We start from the raw sequence: 18,499 nt of genomic DNA on the forward strand, positions 1-18,499 counted from the left end.
TTGTTCAGCCTGGGGAAGAGGAGGCTGTGGGGGGACATTATTGCAGCCTTCCAGTGCTTAAAGGGGGACTATAGGAAGGATGGGGTCAACCTCTTTGCAAGGCCTGTTGTGACAGGATGAGGGATGGTGGTTTTAAACTAAAGGAGGGTGGAGCTAGACTGGATATAAGGAAAAAATGTTTTACAATGAGGGTGGTGAAACCCTGGCCCACACTGCCCAGAGAGGTGGTCAACGCCCCATCCCTGGAAGCATCCAAAGTCAGGTTAGACAGGGCTCTGAGCAGCCTGGCCTAGTTGAAGATGTCCCTGCTCACTGCGGGGGGTTGGACTGGATGGCCTCTAGGGTCCCTTCCCACCTAAACCATTCTGTGATTCTACAACATGTAGATCCCTAGGGACTCCTGGCTATGGAGCACCCTGAAAAAGCAGTCCATAAACACTGAAAATGAACTACTTCCACCAGTCAGGCCTATGTCTTGTCATCAAGTGAAGTACTTATCACCTCAGAAGAGGGGCTTCAAAGTCCTTTCCACCACTGGCACATTTTTAAGATTCATAGTGAGGCTCATGGGCCACCTTAACTCCAGGGACAGGTTTAAGAAGAGTTGTTTTCTGTGAGAGAAGCGATACTCTCCTCTTCCAAAAGGAATGAATACTTGCTTAAGAGGACAGGTTATTTTAGAAATGAAACTTCTTGGCAAGTTCAGACATACCCTGACCCTACAAACTCCAGAGAACCTGGTGACACCAGACCAGCTCGTGGTTATTGGAAACGACAGAATACGAGAGATCTGCTCAAAGCCAACCCGCTCGGGGAAACCCCGCTGTTACTGGCTCAGGACTGTGGTACTGAAAATGAAAGAACTCTTCCAATTCGGATTCCACCTCAGTCTTAGTTCCTGGATGCAGCTTAAGGGCAAATCCCTCTCCTGCCGTAACTCGGGCATAGCACTTTTGACCTCGAACCCTCCGCCACCTCCTGGTTTTCCCCCAATGGAGCTACGCTGATCTTGTAACAACAGAATTCAGCTTTAGCTCTAAGAGCAACAAATCACGCCCAAAGCCTTCCAGTTATAGTGATACCTGCCTTTGCTCCACCCAAAAGCTGGTGCTGGAAGGGAAATCTAGGGAAATCTGATTAGTTTATCACTCACAGCTTGCTTGCTCTTTTTTTCCCCCCTTTTTTTTTTTTACATTCCATTGAAAGATGAAAGTGTTTCCATGCAGCAGCAAAACTTCCGTCATTGACATCAACTTTAATTACCGCCTGCTCCCAGATAAATTTGCTGGCTAAAACCAAATCAATACTTTTTTTTTTCCAGGAACCTTTATAGCAAAGTTCTTAATTTATTCTTTTCTTTTTTTTTCTTCCCCCCTCCCCCCTCCATTTTTTAAGTGACATTTCCCCAGCTCATCTTTAAAAGAGTGTAAACCAAATCTTTGGCTGATTCGAGTCGATGTAGCTCCACTGCAGACAAAGCCAGACTAATTTACGCTGTACAGGGGATCTGACAATCTAATTTCTCTGCTGTTTTCTTTAACCTATGAAATGTTTCAAAATTATTTCAAGTCTTTCATTAGTCTGAATTCTCTTGGATCTCTATGCTAGATTAATTATGGTCACTTTAATGAAAGAAGTGGTTCATTAGTCCACATGCATTTCTGAAGCTGTCACAGTGGAGCAATTCAGCAGGTGAGATGTTCTCTGAGGAATTCTGATTAAATTTAGCAGTTATTTATGTACATACCCATCCACTACAGACTATGGTTTGTTACATTTAATATATATAGACAGGTCATTATGTACATATATACCCACATGCATAGATATAGAAAAGCAAATGGCTCATCTTGCAGACAAATCATTTATTTTTAAGGCACTAACAGAATTTAGATTTTCACTTTTACAGTAAAATCCACCTCGGCCTGAAGGCACAAGTTTACATGCCACTTGCTGCAGGAAGGAGCAAAATGCAGATGGTGCATAAAGGCAATTGTAAAGCACTCAAGTCGGCTAGGAGCAGAAAGCTAGTCTTCCCTCTTCACCTTAATGCAGCTAAAGTCACATTATAGCTTCAACTGCAAGTGTTACCGAGGTCACACATAAGGTTTAAACTTCAAAGCCGAAGATGCCTGGATAATTTTAAACTCTTGCCGAAGAGACATACCCAGTGACACAGTCTGGAGGCTGCTCTGCCGCAGGCTGCACCGAAGGACGAATTCCAGAGCACACGCTTCCCTCTGCACACCAGGCTGGGAGAGCCACAACCCAGAGGCACGAGAATTTCCCACTCTTTGTTGCTGTGGGACCCTCCAGGGCTGGGTCACCTTCAAAGGCTATTGAGGAAAAAAGGCTCTTCCTCCTGTACAACACACATGTCAGTGACTGGAACGGTACTGCCTACGGGTAGATCTGGCAGACTACTTACACCTGGGAAGAGAAAGGCCCCCCACAGAGTGAAAGGGCTTAATGCAACCCACCCTCCCTGCAAATGACTGAATAGAAGAAAGTCAACTGACAGAAAAAATGTGTTTGTTTATGGCTCAGAAAAGCAAGACTGCAAGAGCACAGCCCCATCAACTGTGATGGTCTGTACTGAAAAAGGAGACCGCACCTCTGAAACGGGTGTGTTTTATTACATAGAATCATAGAATCGTTAAGGTTGGAAAAGACCCTTAAGATCATCAAGTCCAACCGCTAACCTCTCACTGCCAAGCCACCACTAAACCATATCCTCAAGCACCACATCTACCCTTCTTTTAAATACCTCCAGGGATGGAGACTCCACCACCTCTCTGGGCAGCCTGTGCCAGTGCCTGACAACTCTTTTGGTGAAGAAGTTTTTCCTAATATCCAACCTAAACCTCCCCTGGTGCAGCTTGAAGCCATTTCCACTTGCCCTATCACTTGTTACTAGGGAGAAGAGTCCAACCCCCACCCCCCCCTCACTCCAGCCCCTCTCAGGCAGCTGCAGAGAGCGAGAAGGGCTCCCCTCAGCCTCCCCTTCTCCAGGCTAACCCCCCCCAGCTCCCTCAGCCGCCCCCCAGCACACTTGTGCTCCAGACCCTGCCCCAGCCCCGCTGCCCTTCTCTGGACACGCTCCAGCACCTCGATGTCCTCCTTGTAGCGAGGGACCCAAAACTGAGCACATGGAAGTACTGACTATAATACTTTTACTATGGAAGTAGCATTTAGCTCCAGTCATACAAAAAAAAAGGTAGCAAACATGATTATATTTATTCTATTCAGGAGAAAACAAACACGTAATTCAACACAACAAAAGAATGGCTAATGCAATTGAAGCTTACTAATGCTGCATTGCAAATCCCCCAAAGAAGTCTGCTACAGCTTTATTACAATTTCCTCTAAACCCTTTCTGCTTCACTATCAGTGCTACAGAAATGGTTTTCCTCAGTGCAGAGTTAGATGTGTTGATAACACGAGAGCCTATATTTATTACTAGATAAATAACAACCATTTCCATCACTGCATGCACAGATATACTCATGTCTTTGTCAGTCTAACAATGCACTTAAATTCCATTAAACTTGGACTCTTTATTGACAGATTAGGCTGGAAAGCCACGGGGCATGCTCTCACAACATTCAGCCCACAAAATTCTGCAGACTGAGACCAAGAAGTTGAAAGGCGCTTCGAATTTCAGCCTCCCGCTCTTCCAGCGCACCAGGAGCAGAGGTTGCTTCCTTTGGGAAGCGGCGCACAATTGGGTCACCTCACCCTTGGTCTTAGATACCCATAAGGGAAGACGCTAAGCTTGATTGACAGCTGGAGTTCAGACTGAAGCTCCACCACTTTCAGACCAGACACAGAACTTCATGACTGTCTTATTTTCTCCTATAGACTCTGCCTTTATAGCCTGGCACTGTTCACAGTGCGTTCTCTTTGCAGGTACACTGTTGTTAAGCATTAGTCAAGAAGGAAAAAGGGACATATCCAAGCCTGCTCTGATAACCTTTCAAGCTCTTGAAGAAACGGTATCTTTAGAAAAAGAGGTGGAAAGGAGGCAGTCACATGCAGAAGACATTGAGTGACCTTTTGAAGTCCCAAAGGATGCTTACAAGGTTTACCACCATATTCAGGATTTTAGCTACAAGACACCTGTGAGACACTATAGTGAGTCAGGTGTCATTGGCTGGCACCAAACTCACCCACGTGCCACCTCTGGAGACCACCTGCCTTTTTAAATTTATTTTCTGTAGTTTCTACAAAGGCTCTTCTACAGTGCAGCAAAAAGACACAGAAACAAGAAGAAAACAAGATCTGGAAACTGAAGCTTAGATTACTGACAGCTCGCTAAAATTACAGCAGTCATGGCTCTAGAAATTACAACAAAATGCAAAGCAGCCTCAAGAGGAAGAAAGTAATGAGAAATTGCAAATTCTCTTATGCAAAGACTTGTTTTCTAGCTTCGCATTTAGCATAACGATACATGAATGGGATCAGAGTGTCTACGTAAGACTGCAACGTAATGCTGATAAATAACGGCACACAGAAGCACCAAGTGCTGAAGCACATCTTTACAGACACAGCACTTCTGCCTCCCTTTAAAGCTGAAGGGAACTGATGGGCTGTGTAACAAGGTGAGGTGGTAAAGCCCCCAGAGAAAGGTTTAAGCCAGGTCTAATGGCTGCTGCCTCCAGGCAAAGTCTGAACTAATCAAGTGATGAATGGCCCCTGGGTGCCGGAGCATCTGCAGCAGCTCAGTCCCCCGATCATTGCCCCCAGTTCCTCCAGAATGGGACACTGACTGATGACAGCAGCACCACACAGCTTAGGGAACAGTATGTCCTGTGCCCCCTCCTCCTTCCACCCAGAAGAGGCTGAAGGTTTTATTTATTTTTATTTTGATGATTTGGAAGCGTACATGAACCTAGAGTGACGGCAACATCCCTCCTGGCCAAAAGTCACAGCCTACCTAGATTGCCCACATGATGCTCGACTCTTCCACTGTACTGTGCGTCTTGGCCCTCGCTTAGGCCACGAGAAAGTGCTGCCTTGTTATAGAAAGCATAGAGAAAGATGGATCTGGATCCACCACTTATGGATATTTACATAAAACAACTACATTTCCCATCTTCTTAGCAGACGGAATGATTTTGAACTATCACAGTCAAGACTGTTTTACTTTGTAACTTCCAACTGCAGTAGGGTGACAGTAAGACTAGAATTCCTGTTGAAAAGGGCTTAGTGGAACCATCTGCTTATTTACTCTAGATATTAATTTAGCACGAAGTCCAAAATTGAAGAAAAGCTGCATAATGGCTTTAAGCCAAATCCACAGAAGCCACTTTGTCCTTAAACTCCAGCCTTGAACCTGCTCTGAATTCTTTAAGCAAGGGCCTTCTTGTGCCCTCTCTACAGAGAGCACCAAGTCCAGCAGCATCCTGAAACATGGCACAGCTCTCAGCCGTTTCTAGCATTCAGCATCGCCACCTACCACCAACCAAGCGCCAGCAACTCGAGAGCTAATGCTAAACCATGGATTCCTCCTCAAAGTCTAACCTCGAGATCTCTTTTGCTGTAATACCTAGAACTAAGAAATAATTTGAACAAATAATACATTTTAAGGCAGTGCTTCCATCAGCTTCAGCAGAATTTTGACCAGACTGCAGGTTTATTTTGCAAACGTGTTTTACAAGAGACGAAAATGAGGTTTTTATCACTGCTCATGCAAAGCTGGCTGAGAACAAGCTGGAGTATGCTCCACCACGTCAATCTGCTGCATCTCATAGTTTTTAACAGCAGACCAAAACCAGACCCTCATTTACACTCAGCACCACAGGACCACACGTCAAGACTAGAAAGTACAGAGAGCATCCTTCGCCTCCTTCAAAGCAGCACACAACCCTTTTCTCTCTGGAACATCTCTATTTGACAGGGATTCAACGTGGTTGTTTAGCAGCCTCTTCCTTTGCTTAAAAATTATCGTGACAGGTATGGAATAGTTTAGTTTTCTAACCTACAGCTACTACTAAGAGAAAGTAGTTTCCCTTCCTCCTTGGTATAGCCACACATGTTTATATAGTGACTGTGTCTGCCTTCATCATCTTTTACATTCATCTCCATGGCAATTTTCTTTTCCAGACCTTGTTAGCTGCCTTTCTGGGAATTTGTTTCCAGTCTTATATTTATTCAGAACTGGCATTCCCCTCCACATGCGACAGCTGCTGGAAAATTATATATATCCCATTAGCAAACAATACAACAGTGTCTGAAAAATCTGTCCGTAAAGCTTGAAGAGGTTTGCTGGAGATTTTTTCTCTTTTTTTAAAATTAAACTCTCCAATTTCTGAATACAGACAGATTCTAGATATAAAGGGAAAAGGTCGTTCTGAAAATTTTTCTTTGTGAAAGGTACTTTGGTAGATGGATGAGGTAGACTCCAGGACATCTGCAAAGGAGCTGCTCCATTCTGTCATGTTGCTGCATCTCTCCTACCCAAACCCTTGCATATTTGCTCAACCTTTCATTCAGAAAGCACGAGCAATAGCCTTCCCATTAAGGAGGGAAGTTGCTTCCACTCCCTCATTCCCAAGCATGCTCTTGTGCCAGAAGTAAGGGAGCAGGAGAGGAAGAAGCCTCCCCGAGAATCACCTCCAGCACCATCCAGCAGCCGTTTCTGTCGGTCAGGACCCAAAGTGCCCTCTCGCAACAAACGCTGCAGCGCACACAAACCAAACTCTGCCGCCTCCTCTCGAACAGCAGCACTGAAGGTTTGGCCTTAGGCATTCGCCTCCTGGAATAGCTCACTCCATCACAAAAATTACTTCTGTGCTGAACTTAAGCTGCCAAAACTGAAGCTTTAGAAATATTAACTCTATATCTGAGACTCGCAAGTGCCCGTGCTCAGAGAGGAAACTATGCAAAAATACCTTCCTCTGCACACTAGCAAAAAAAAAAAGTCAGAACAACACGTCCTGAAATTAGGCAGTACAAGGAGGTCAGATGAAAGCGGGTCCATCAGCAGCAACCAATATTTCAGAACTCAATCTTACCATCTTCACACGAAGCGTGTGGCAGCCTTATTACAAGACGGTGGTGTTCTGGCATCTCAGCAAACAGATGCGCAAGAGCAACTTTGCTGTAAGAGATGGAATAAAGATGTGCTTGTTTTGCTGCGTGCTTAAAGCAGGAAGAGAACGCCCAGAGAGGACTGCGTTGTGTGACGATTTTGTGTTATTTTCTGTCTTAAGTCTGGAAGGGATAAAGGTATTCCTTGCTGCAGCCAGCTTAAAACCACTGCAGCTGGAAAAGCAGTGAATATCTCCATCTTCCTCCCGCTGAGCCCAGTGCATCCTCCTCTGGACACCAGCATGGCCACTGGACTCTCCAATCCCCCCATCTCCCACTCCCGTAATGGGGGAACTACAGCACCGGGGAGATGCACAGGGTTGCCAGAGGACACACCTAGACGGTCCCAAGTGCCCCAAACCAACCATGTAATTAATTGTCTTCAACTCCAGGGCTTAGCTGTTTAGTATTTAAGAGAAATAAAACCTGGTCTTGGCCAAGCACTGTGTCATAAGCCATCACCAAATACAAGACTGAGAAGTGACCCACTCCGGGGTCAGACCTGTCCTGCATTTCACACTCTCCTCTGCAAGGTCCCTGGGACCCGAGAGAAGTTGCTTTCACAGCTCAACAAAGGCTCTGCGACCTACAGGGCCAGGACTCAGCTTTTCAGCCACAACCTCCCTGCAAAAAATATGTTAACTCATTTAATTTGAGAATTTAATGGAAAAATACTTCTGCAGCATTGTATCATTGTCAGAAGTACATGCAACCCTCTATCTACGTAACTGCAACAAGGAGGCTGCAGTTACAGCGAGAGCCGTGGTCGGCGGCAGCAGTGAGGTGTGAAGGCAACTACATCCAGGTGGAACTGCAGATACAGCGTCGGGATAATCCACACGCTGAAGGCAGCGCATTCCAGTAAGTGTCCCTTGGACTTATGGGCACCCCTTTTGCACCTTCCTATTAAAAGTGAAAATGCCTCTGTCTCCAGTATAAACCATTAATATTTTATGCCTGCAGAGAGGTTGCAGGGGCAGTGGGAGAAACAAAATTAAATTACCTCTCCAAGGTCATTCAAGCAGACTTGGTAAATGAGGCCTCCCCGAAGATTCATAAAACTGAAATATGCATGTCCCGTATATTATAACTTCAGAAAAAGAGAGAGAGATCAAATATTATTAAAGCTCTGACTGAGAGCTATAAAAGGCAGGAAATCCAGTGTTAAGTCAAACACTGGATAAAATTCAAAAGGAGGAGAACGGAGGAGGAAAGAGATACAGATAAGGATTGTTTCCAACTGTGAGCATGTTTACCTTATTAATTTCTGATACTCCTATCCTCTGATCAAGGTGCTTGGGATTGGGCAAAAATTAAACAAAAGCTAGGCACAGTTCCCAGAAAAACGGCCAGGGAGCACTATATCTTCCACAGACAGCCCATCAGTAAATCTCTCTGTTTTATACAGAAGAGGTCAGTATATAATTATCTACGGTACCAAAAGGGGAAGCGGCCAAGGTGACACAACAGGCCGATGGCCCAGAGCCCAGGTCCCCACGCCCTAGGCTGGTGCTCTTTTCTCGTGTGCTATCTGCTTAAAAGTCTAGACATGCCTGGAGTAAGACCTTGTTCTGGAAGTCATATATACACGCTGATTTATTTGTTCTCATGTTCCCTGTATTTTATAGGCCCTATAAAATAACCCTGTCCCAAATTTCTTCTAGGTCCAGAACTGTATTTACCCAGAGACCAGGGGTTGGAGAACAGACCAATTCAGCATATTAATGCTGAACGTTTCAGGAGTTCCTCACAATTTACCAACACCATCAACAGCATCAGCCCCTTCCAGCCATCTGCGAACCAGCTCAGCTCCAGAGAGCATCGGGCACGAAGGCTCCTCTCAGCCCAGCTCCCATCGGCTCCCTGCTCCCTCCTCCAAGCAGAACATCGACCCTGTCCTTGCAAAAAGCAAGTCCTTTCCAGACCTCCTCCCTTCTCTTCAGACGGGCAGCCCTGCTGTTGCTTAGTTATGCTAATAAGTAAAAGACAGGCAACAAAAAAAGATTATCTGTGGAATCAGTGAGAGGAATTTTTATGAGGGAGTAAAGATTCAGTAATGATGATGTTGAAGAAGCAGTCGTTTGTGCGGAGCGGTCCCCCCGGTAATTTCTACAGTGACTACAGAAGTATAATATATAGGATTATTGCAGGGAAATCTCTCGTAATGAAGCAGATCCTTAACTTGGTTTGACATTGTCGTTTTACACCACACTATTTAACACGAGACCTGCAAAGTAATAAATACTTATTTTGCCAGGATAAAGCCCTGTGAGAGGTGCCAGCTACCAGCTAAAGCAGCAAATTAAGTTAGATTCTCATTTTTGCACTGAACCATGTTGTCCTCCTGGCCTTTTTAGAACAAAAAGCAGTTACCTGCTAAAACCCTACACGAAGGTTTGCGATTGCATTCGCTGATAAACTAATGCTTGAGCTTTATTGTAATCCAGCAGCAGAGACAAGACAGCCCCTTCAGCAACATTCAATGAAGCTATGGAGGAAATAAGACTTATCTTCCCCCTTTGCTCACCCCAACGCTTTCTTTCCCAAGCCAACGCTAATGGCTTCAGCTCTTCCTGTCAAGAGAGACATTTTGAAGAGGTGCTTGCAATATCATGTATATTTACTTAGCAAGCAACTGAATAATTGGGGCAGAAGAGCATAAACCAAGCCTGTCCCTATCCTTTTTGGTGAATTATTTAAACAAATCCACTTTCAAGGGGCTGGTGTAACAAAATAGTTTGTTGTCAAGAGAATTCCAAGCATTTGATCCAAGTAAATAAATTATTGTTTCTGAGGATCAAGTGGCACATTCTTATCAGCAAAGTGAGGGCTCCTGTGTCTATCTTAACATGCCAGCACATCCAGTAACTCAGTAGTAACTACTTCAGAGATTCCCTTGGTGAAAGCTTTCAAAAAAGGAAAACAAACTCATTTTAAATTCCATCTGCCACTGTACTCCCATCTTCAATCAGTAAGACATTTACAGTTAGGTTAAGCAAGTTATCAGTGATGCTCGCTGCCTCCTGAGACACGAGACCGCACCTTGCTGCCTGATGCAACTCCGGCCTCTGCACAGCCCTCGAAAGCGCTGAACGCGCGAAGGAACCAACCTGTCCTTCAGAAATCCGGGGGCACCTGCCAATTTCCCTTGATTTCCACTCTCCGCACACCACCCCACTGACCAATGAGAGCATTTGTCCTCAGGACTTGCTAACCTACAGTCTTCACGTGCAACACTTCCATCTTCAGAAAGATCAAAGTTTTTCTAACGCATCATTCCTGCCAAAAACATTATGGTATTAGCTTCATCGAGAGGAAGAAAGGTCTGGATGTTATTGCTGCAGTATTAATCACCCCCTTGTACTCAAAGCCATGAGCAGGTTTTGAAGAAAAAAAGTCTCAATGGGCTTCAGAAAACACCCGCAACTAAATTGTTGTTGGTGTTGTTTTATCCTGCAAACCATAACATTATAAACCAATCTCAGCCCTTGAAAATTTAATGTCTGCAGAAGTCATTTTACTTGTTGAATCAGCTGCATTTAAGAAAACATTGCAAAATTATCATAAAAATCTCCATAATGCAAACAATTCCTATTACAATCTAGACAGCCCATCAGAACAGACCCCATGGCTACAAGGACTAACCAACTGCAGTGACACAACCAGCCACGTCCCCAAAGAACATATATTTCCCAGACAAAACAAGAAAAGTAGGAAGGGAATTAGCCAAGGTCACACAAATGGCTTATAGCAAATGGCGTAGCAGGAGTAAATCAATAAATTCTAGAAGTCATTTAATGTACGGAATATACAGTCCAGCTATGCAACGGTCCTGTGAAAAGCATCTGATGTTTATAAAATACTTTGCTCAATCAAAAGTTTGGAGGAGGGAGGAGGATTTGTTAATTTAGGTTGTTTCATGCTGACTGCTTAATATCAATGGATTTAGCTTGCGCCTGTTCTGGAGTTGGACGGAGAGAGTAACAGAGATTTAACTGGCACGAATCCCACAGCAGCCACTGCCAGGAACAGCTGCTCTCTGTCTGGGAGAAAAGCCATTCTTTTCCCCAGAGTCCTGCGATATCAGGACGTAAAGGACTCGCAAAACCTGTGTGATGCATTTCTTACCCTACAGGCTGTCTCAAGACTTGGGGGTAACACCCACACACACAAGGAAAGAGGCTTCAGAGAGGGAGCCTTGCTTCGCATCCTGGGTGTAGGAGGCTCATATAAAGGACATGGCTTGGTAGGGACTATCTGCACAGCTCGGCAGCCGGGGCTGCCTACGGACATGTGCCAGGCAGATCTTCAGCAGAACCCATTAGTGGCGTGTGCCCAACCAACCACCCGATAGGCAGGACACCCTGGGGGAAGGCAAAGGCCAAACCTCTCCATCAACATGCTTCCATCCTCCTCACCTGCCTATGTACAGTGCTATAACATACAGTACAGGAAAACTTGAATGGTTAAGAGTTTCACCAGACACATGTCAAGGTCAACCAAATGTTGCCTTATGTCTAAATTAATTGTATCATCCATAATGATAACTGAAAATTATTAATTCTGGGTTGACCTGACTACCCCATAGCTCTTCAGTGTAATTCCATGGGAAAACCAGTGTTCTCAGAGAATCACAGAATGGTTTGGGTTGGAAGGGACCTTCAGAGCCCATCCAGTCCAACCCCCCGCAGTGAGCAGGGACATCTTCAACTAGGCCAGGTTGCTCAGAGCCCCTCCAGCCTGACTTTGGATGTGTCCAGGGATGGGGCATCGGTCATCTCTTTGGGCAGCCTGGGCCAGGGTTTCACCACCCTCACTGTAAAAAGTGTCTTATATCCAGTCTAAATCTACCTCCTTTAGTTTAAAACCATCGCCCCTTGTCCTGTCACAGCAGGCCTTGCAAAGAGGTTGTGCCCATCCTTCCTATAGTCCCCGTTTAAGTACTGGAAGGAGCATTAAGGTCTCCCCGCAGCCTCCTCTTCCCCAGGCTGAAGCGGGGGGGAAGGGTTGGACAGACTGCACACAGACCTCGCACTAGGCTGCTGCTGTGGCTGACTTTGGGGAGCTGCAAGACCTCCTGCCAGGTGCTGCACAACCTGGCACTGACTGGAACAGAGAGAACTCTCATTTATTGTCTAGCACCAGTGTCTACAGCACCTTCTCCTGGCTGGGACCTGCCTGTGACACCTCAGGGAACATAGCCGGTAGTAGCTGGAAGGCCACAATCTCTTCTCAGCGTTAATATTAATCACAGCCAGTAGAAACACTCCTTTTGTCAAATAGCAGTGGGCTGAGAACTGGGGCTGGAAGGTAGCGAGGGTCCTGGCTGCTGCACTGCACGAAGCCCTCGGCGATAGCAGTGCTTACACCAACACCTCTTCCCTGGGTTACAGCAAGACTGTTCACACAGAGAACCGTGATGCCCGACCAGCCATGGTGGGGAGACTGGAGGGAGGCAAAGATGTGCAGTTGCCACCTTTCAACGGGCCTTGCCAAAATTTATACAGGAATTACCCGATCAGCTCAAGGTCTCACTAGAGCTACCTGCTGAATTCAGATTTGGACAGGTTATCAGGGAAGCCTTGAAAGATTGAGCTCACCCAACGCCTACATTTCCAAGCTACTGCATACACAACACACACACAGCCAGCCAATCAAGTCAGCAACTCTTCTACATACTAAAAACCTCATTCTCTATTTTAAATCATCTGGTTGTACAAACACGGCCTCCCATACAGGTACCCCAGGGCAGTCATTTCAGTAGGTACCTAGACATCACCGTGGCAGATGAAAACAGCAAAGATTGACAGGTTTGGTTTTGTTCCAAGTGATAATTTCTGTTCTTTTTCTAAAAGCAAGAATCCTAGGTCTCCTTCCAGCGCTCAAAGATTTAATCTGTACTCCTGAAACCAGCTGATGACAAGACCAGTGCCCCAGCCACAAAGGTACGTTCAGTTTACAGAAGGCCTAGCTCTGCCCTAGAAATTCCTTGGAAGAAATCCACCCTTCAGCACTGAGTTTTTTCCCTTCTCGGTTTTTCTGTTATTAAAACAAAAATGGGACTATTTTATGGAGCCCTGGACAACCGTAGGTGAAAGTACTACAGAGAAGGCAGTTGTTATAAACAAAGTAAATCTTGTTAATGTTGGCGGGGGGAAGGGAATCAATGCGAGAGAATAACTGGGGGAAAAAATTATTGTTACAATTGTTCATAAAGTGTACAAAGTTTGAGCAAATTCCTCTACCTGTTGGTATATATCAACCTTCATTATGATAACTCTATTAAAGTGCAGTTGAGTCATTTAATATCTGCTGTGTCACAGTTAAATTATCAACAAGCACAACCGGGAATGGATTTTTACAGCCACAAGATTAAATTACACACCCTGACTTCATTCCCAGGAAGGACTGTCTCTCATAAAAGGCAAGTCTCTTGTTACAACAAATAACAGGTGCATTAAAACTAAAAGCAAGGCTTTTTGCCTGTTCTGTTGACAAATATTACCAAAATATAAAACCCAAACCACAGTGGGCATGAGAGGGAGGTGATTCACCATCGAGGGAAAAAAACAGGCGGCGTATTCAGTCCAAACATAACCACTATCAAGAAATACTCCTGAGACAGTACTCCTTGAACCTGTGTTATCTTACCCACCAGCATCTTACCTGGGGATTCACAGTGCTTCAGCTCTGCAGCATTTACATAGAGTAGTTAAAATAATTCCTCTACAATACACTGCTTACAGTTCCACGACCTCACTCTCCCTCACTTACAAGATGGCTTTTTTAGGCTGTCCTTTATTCCCCCCCCACGTAGCACATCAGAGCCATACTTCACCTGAAGACAAGGTGTGTCTTGGGTTCAACAAGTGGGGATCTCATCACCATGTACCAGTACTTACAGGGTAGTTACAGAGAAGATGGAGACTCCCTTTTTACACGGAGTCCCACGGACAGGACAAGGAGGAATGGACACAAGTTGCTCTTGGGGAGATTCCGATTGGACACAAGAGAAATTTTTCACACTGAGGACAGTCACCACTGGAATAATCTCCCCAGGGAAGGGGTTGACTTGGCCACGTTGGACACCCTTAAGAGTCATCTGGACAGGGCGCTGGTCCATCTTGTTTAGACTCTGCTCTTCCCAGAAAGGTTGGACTAGATGATCTCTGAGGTCCCTTCCAACCTGGGATTCTGTGAAGTGAAACGCTCGTGACAAACCACGAGCGGCGTGAGCCCACGACCACCCGCCGGAGGCACAGGCGGCCACAAAACCGAGGTGGCAAAGTGAGCGATCATCCTCACATCTAAGCACGTCACCTCACCAAACGATTTCATGTGAGCAACCCAGCAGGGCACGGTCACAAGCATTTATGATCCTGATAACCTGGCAAGATGATGACCTTGGTGATGCCATCAAGAGAATGCAGTGGAGTAAAATTAGTATCTTCCCATGAATTAACTCAGGGTGACAAGGAGAAAGACCTTAATACCTTTCTCTGAGTATCAGCCAAATGTGCTTATGTGGGGAGATGACTGGGCACGGTGCTGGAGACATTTAATTCTCGTTGAAGTCAACAACGCGCAGCCCATTTGACACCAGCCGGTCCGTCACGTGAAGCCACTCTTGCGCTCGATCCTTTGTCAGAGCACGGACGCAGAGGTCAAAACAAATCAGGAGAGCCCTTGCTACCTTCCCAGGCACCCTGGGGTGGTCAATAACAATAAAACGTGCCTACAGAGCTTTTAGCCTAAAACCCAATTCTCCAGGCGGTATCATGCAGTTACTCTTTAATAGCATTTTTTATGGCATGGAAGAAAGAAGTTAATATTGCAATTACTTCATTTAATACCATGTAATGGCTGAACAAGCTTGTCAGCTACCTGGAATAGAGAAAAGGCAAAGTATAGTATAATTGCATTAAAGTGGAAAACATGAGTAACTACTCATATTAAAAAGGATCAGAAATAAAAAGGCAACATAGGGTGAATTACAGAGAAAATAAATAGTTTATGACATGCAGCTGAAGATCTGCCATCTTTCAGCAGCATCTTGAAAGCCAATTCAGCACATGAGAGACCATTCTCCTCCCAGTCACCTTTGCTTGCCACAGTCAGGACCAATAAAGGGGAAAAAAGGACGGAGGAGGGTGCTGAAAGCACACACTTCACAGGGCCTGCGAAGGGGATAAATTGGGTTCATGCACAGAGTTAGCAGATCAAGGACAAGGCACCTCAAGAGATGCGTCGTTCCCGAAACGGAGGCAGAGGCGGTGTGTTGCGGCACCCATGGCCGCTGCAAGAGCTTTGCACTTGGACAGTCTGGCAGCCCAAGGTCTTCAAGCTGTTGAAACCACCAGCACCCCTGGTTAAACAGCCTGCGTGCCAGGTGCGGCAAGACCACACCCATCTCCCAGTTTTGTGGCAGGGAAAAGCAGTTTTTTTTTGTTTTTGTTTTTTTTTTTTTTTTTTTTTTTTTTTGAAAAAAAGGGCTATCCTTTGGAAAAACATCTGTGATGACCCTCAGAGCACTGCTAAAGGCGAGGATGCCACTGCATATTTCATGCGTTCCCGAGGGCAAGCACTCCTTACTCCACTTGCAAAAGCCACAAATCAAGTCTCCCGGACTCTGGGATTAAAGCAGGATGACGACGGCTGACGCTTTCAAAGACTGGAGAGAAAGTGCCTTAGCTTAACAAGAGAAAACAGCGAAAGGGGGCAAGAACATGTCTTGTTCACATTTGCTTTGCTGTTTCTCCTCCTGCACAGAAGTTAGCAATATTCGCCACCACAGAAATAGCTTATGCCCCAGTGTTTTGCTGAAAGGACCTATGTGCGTACCTCAGCTAAAGAGGAGGACATTCTGATTAAAATTAAGTCTTTGACCTTAGGTTTACACAACTGAGAATATCTGCATCTCTCATAAATGCAAAACATTCACCAAAATATCATCAGATTATGAAAAGTAATATTACTTCTATTTACCTTGTGACTTTCAGGTGATAGAACTGTGTTGGGACCTTTCCCTGCGATCTCAAATCAGACAAATACTCCAAGGGACAAAGCTTTTAAAGGTATCTCTAGATTCACGCAGTATAATTACGAGAACCAATGAAGACAGACAGCGCTGCTGAACCTTTTACTTTCCTCCGCTCTTACATAAAGCTTTCAGACATTACACAACTTTTCTTCTCCCTACATACTTTACATAGATCCTCTACACCTTAGCGCGCGTCTGATCTTTTCAGCTGAACTCTCAAATGTCAACATTCATTTACCTTATAATTAACATCATTATGAGCAGTGACATTTTTCTTATCTTCTTGCTTTTTTGAGCCTTGATAGTTTCTGTCAAGGGGCTGTTTTCACGTTCAGATTTTTAAAGAAGTAGTAAAAAAAAACATTATTTCAAATTAACAGCTAATGCATATTGCAAAGATTACTACTGATGAGGCAGTAACTCTGAGCACTGCTGGATGCGCTCCGGCAATAGCTTTACCTTTACATTAAGTGCGATTCACGTAGAGTCTTCTACTTTTGTTAATTTTCCTGTGTTGCCTTTTACATTATTTCTTCCAGTATGAAATTTTCACCCACCATGAAAAACTGGAACCAATTTCATCCTTTAATCAACACTCATTAACTTAATAGGCAGAAAGGCAAGGTCTTAGATGAGCGGGCGATTCCTGTGGCCAAAACCTGTGAGGTTTTCTTTCTTTGGTTGGTTTGGGTTTTTTTGGTTTGGTTGGTTTTTGTTTTGTTTGCATTTTTTTAATGAAAAATCAAATACTAGGAAAACAGTATTATGTATTGTGTTATGTACCAGTTTTACAGATTCTACTATTCAGCGGAAATCAGAACAGGTCCACAACAAAGCTCCTCTTCTGCCAGGACGGATGGCAAAATCTTTTCTTCACAATTAAGTGTCTGCAGCCTCAGGACGCATTTCTAACTACTGCACTGACTAGGTAAGGACAATAAGCGGGTATCTCAGAACAGCCAGAGGCCTTGTTCAGGTTAAGAAAACAGACAAAACCCCACTTTATTGAATGATTTCCAGATGCCTTTATGCATATTCATATGGTAAAACAAATACCACCACCCCCACCACTCCAGAGTCTCCTGACAGATCTAAAAACCATTTTACACAGGGAGACACATCAAACACTCAGCAGGTGCGAATGGCTTAAATTCCTACACCTTTCACGAGTTCTTTGAGAAAGCTACGCACGCAGACGGTAACCGCTATCCACCTCGGAGGTGCCCGAGAGAACTGGGCAAAGCACCTTCCACCAGAGACTATCTCAGTGGCCCAGCAAAGGCAGGGCCAGCTCGGAGGAGAGGGCACTCAAAGGGGTTTTAAGCACGAGAATCTCATTTCACATGCCAGCTATATTCGCACGCTGAATGCACGTACTAAAACTAGTCTGAAGAAAGTAAGCCTGATTTATTCCTTTCTGATGAGCAGCGTGAGCTAACAGAACACCTACATGTCACTACAATTGGACCTGAAAGGTAAGAGATACAACGCTATTTTGAAGGCTTAAAAATCCCACCTGCTTTGCAAGAATGTGCTTTAAACTAGCGGTAACAGGATTCACAACTTCTGTGATACCTGAAGGAGTTCCTGCAGGAGCGGCACTGCGTTATCCCAACTGCTTTCCAGCCAAACACCATTAAGAATCAGCAAAAACATCAAATCAGTGTCTCACCTAGAGATGATGAACAAGAGCAAAGGAGTAAGAAAGCTCTGACGTTTTATCCAGGATGAAATTATCTCTGGTTTTGAAAATGCCCTAATTAAGTCTTCTGATGTTTTTTCAAGCACCATCAGACGCTTTCGGTGCCCCTTCACGTACACCCACACAGCCTCTCCCCCCAGCCTCTTCCAACTGCTGACCCACAGGCGCCGCCCGGGACAGCGGGTGGATGCTAACGACAAGGAGGAAGGCAAGAACTGTCCATCAGGAACGCAACAGCAAGGAAGCTTCCATGGCCCAGGGCCCAGAAGGGAATTTATCCTGAAATAAAAAGTCAGGTTGCTAACAGAGCTGGAGCAGAGCTTTTCGGCAAATGCTACCGAGGGAAAATAAAAGACTGGAAGCTTAAGCACAGAGTACCTTTCCTATTCTGCACTTGAGTTTCCCTCAGCAAAACACACGGCAAACTCAATGCACCTTGCTCTGTTATCAGGAAGGGACAATCATTCTTAAGTTATAGCTCCCTATTAACTCATATCAGATAACTTCTACTTCATTATGGTGTTCCTGACATGTATGGCAGCAGCGGAAGGAGGGTAGCGACAACCTTGCAACCACTCCTAGCCGTGGTCAACTCCAGAAGCACTAAGACAAGCCTAAAACGTTTTCCTTAGCTGAAGGAGAAGGCCGAGCTGCGGGCAGCGAGA

General features: G+C 45.0%; 1 protein-coding gene across 2 annotated transcripts in view; it reads right to left on the reverse strand.

The window, feature by feature from the left end:
• CSMD2 (CUB and Sushi multiple domains 2) overlaps window positions 1-18,499 on the reverse strand; it is a 351,736-nt gene that overhangs the window by 181,662 nt on the left and 151,575 nt on the right. The gene's annotated exons all lie outside the window — the stretch shown is intronic.

This window comes from Phalacrocorax aristotelis, chromosome 20 (genome assembly GCF_949628215.1).
Source record: "Phalacrocorax aristotelis chromosome 20, bGulAri2.1, whole genome shotgun sequence".
Taxonomy (NCBI): Eukaryota; Metazoa; Chordata; class Aves; order Suliformes; family Phalacrocoracidae; genus Phalacrocorax; species Phalacrocorax aristotelis.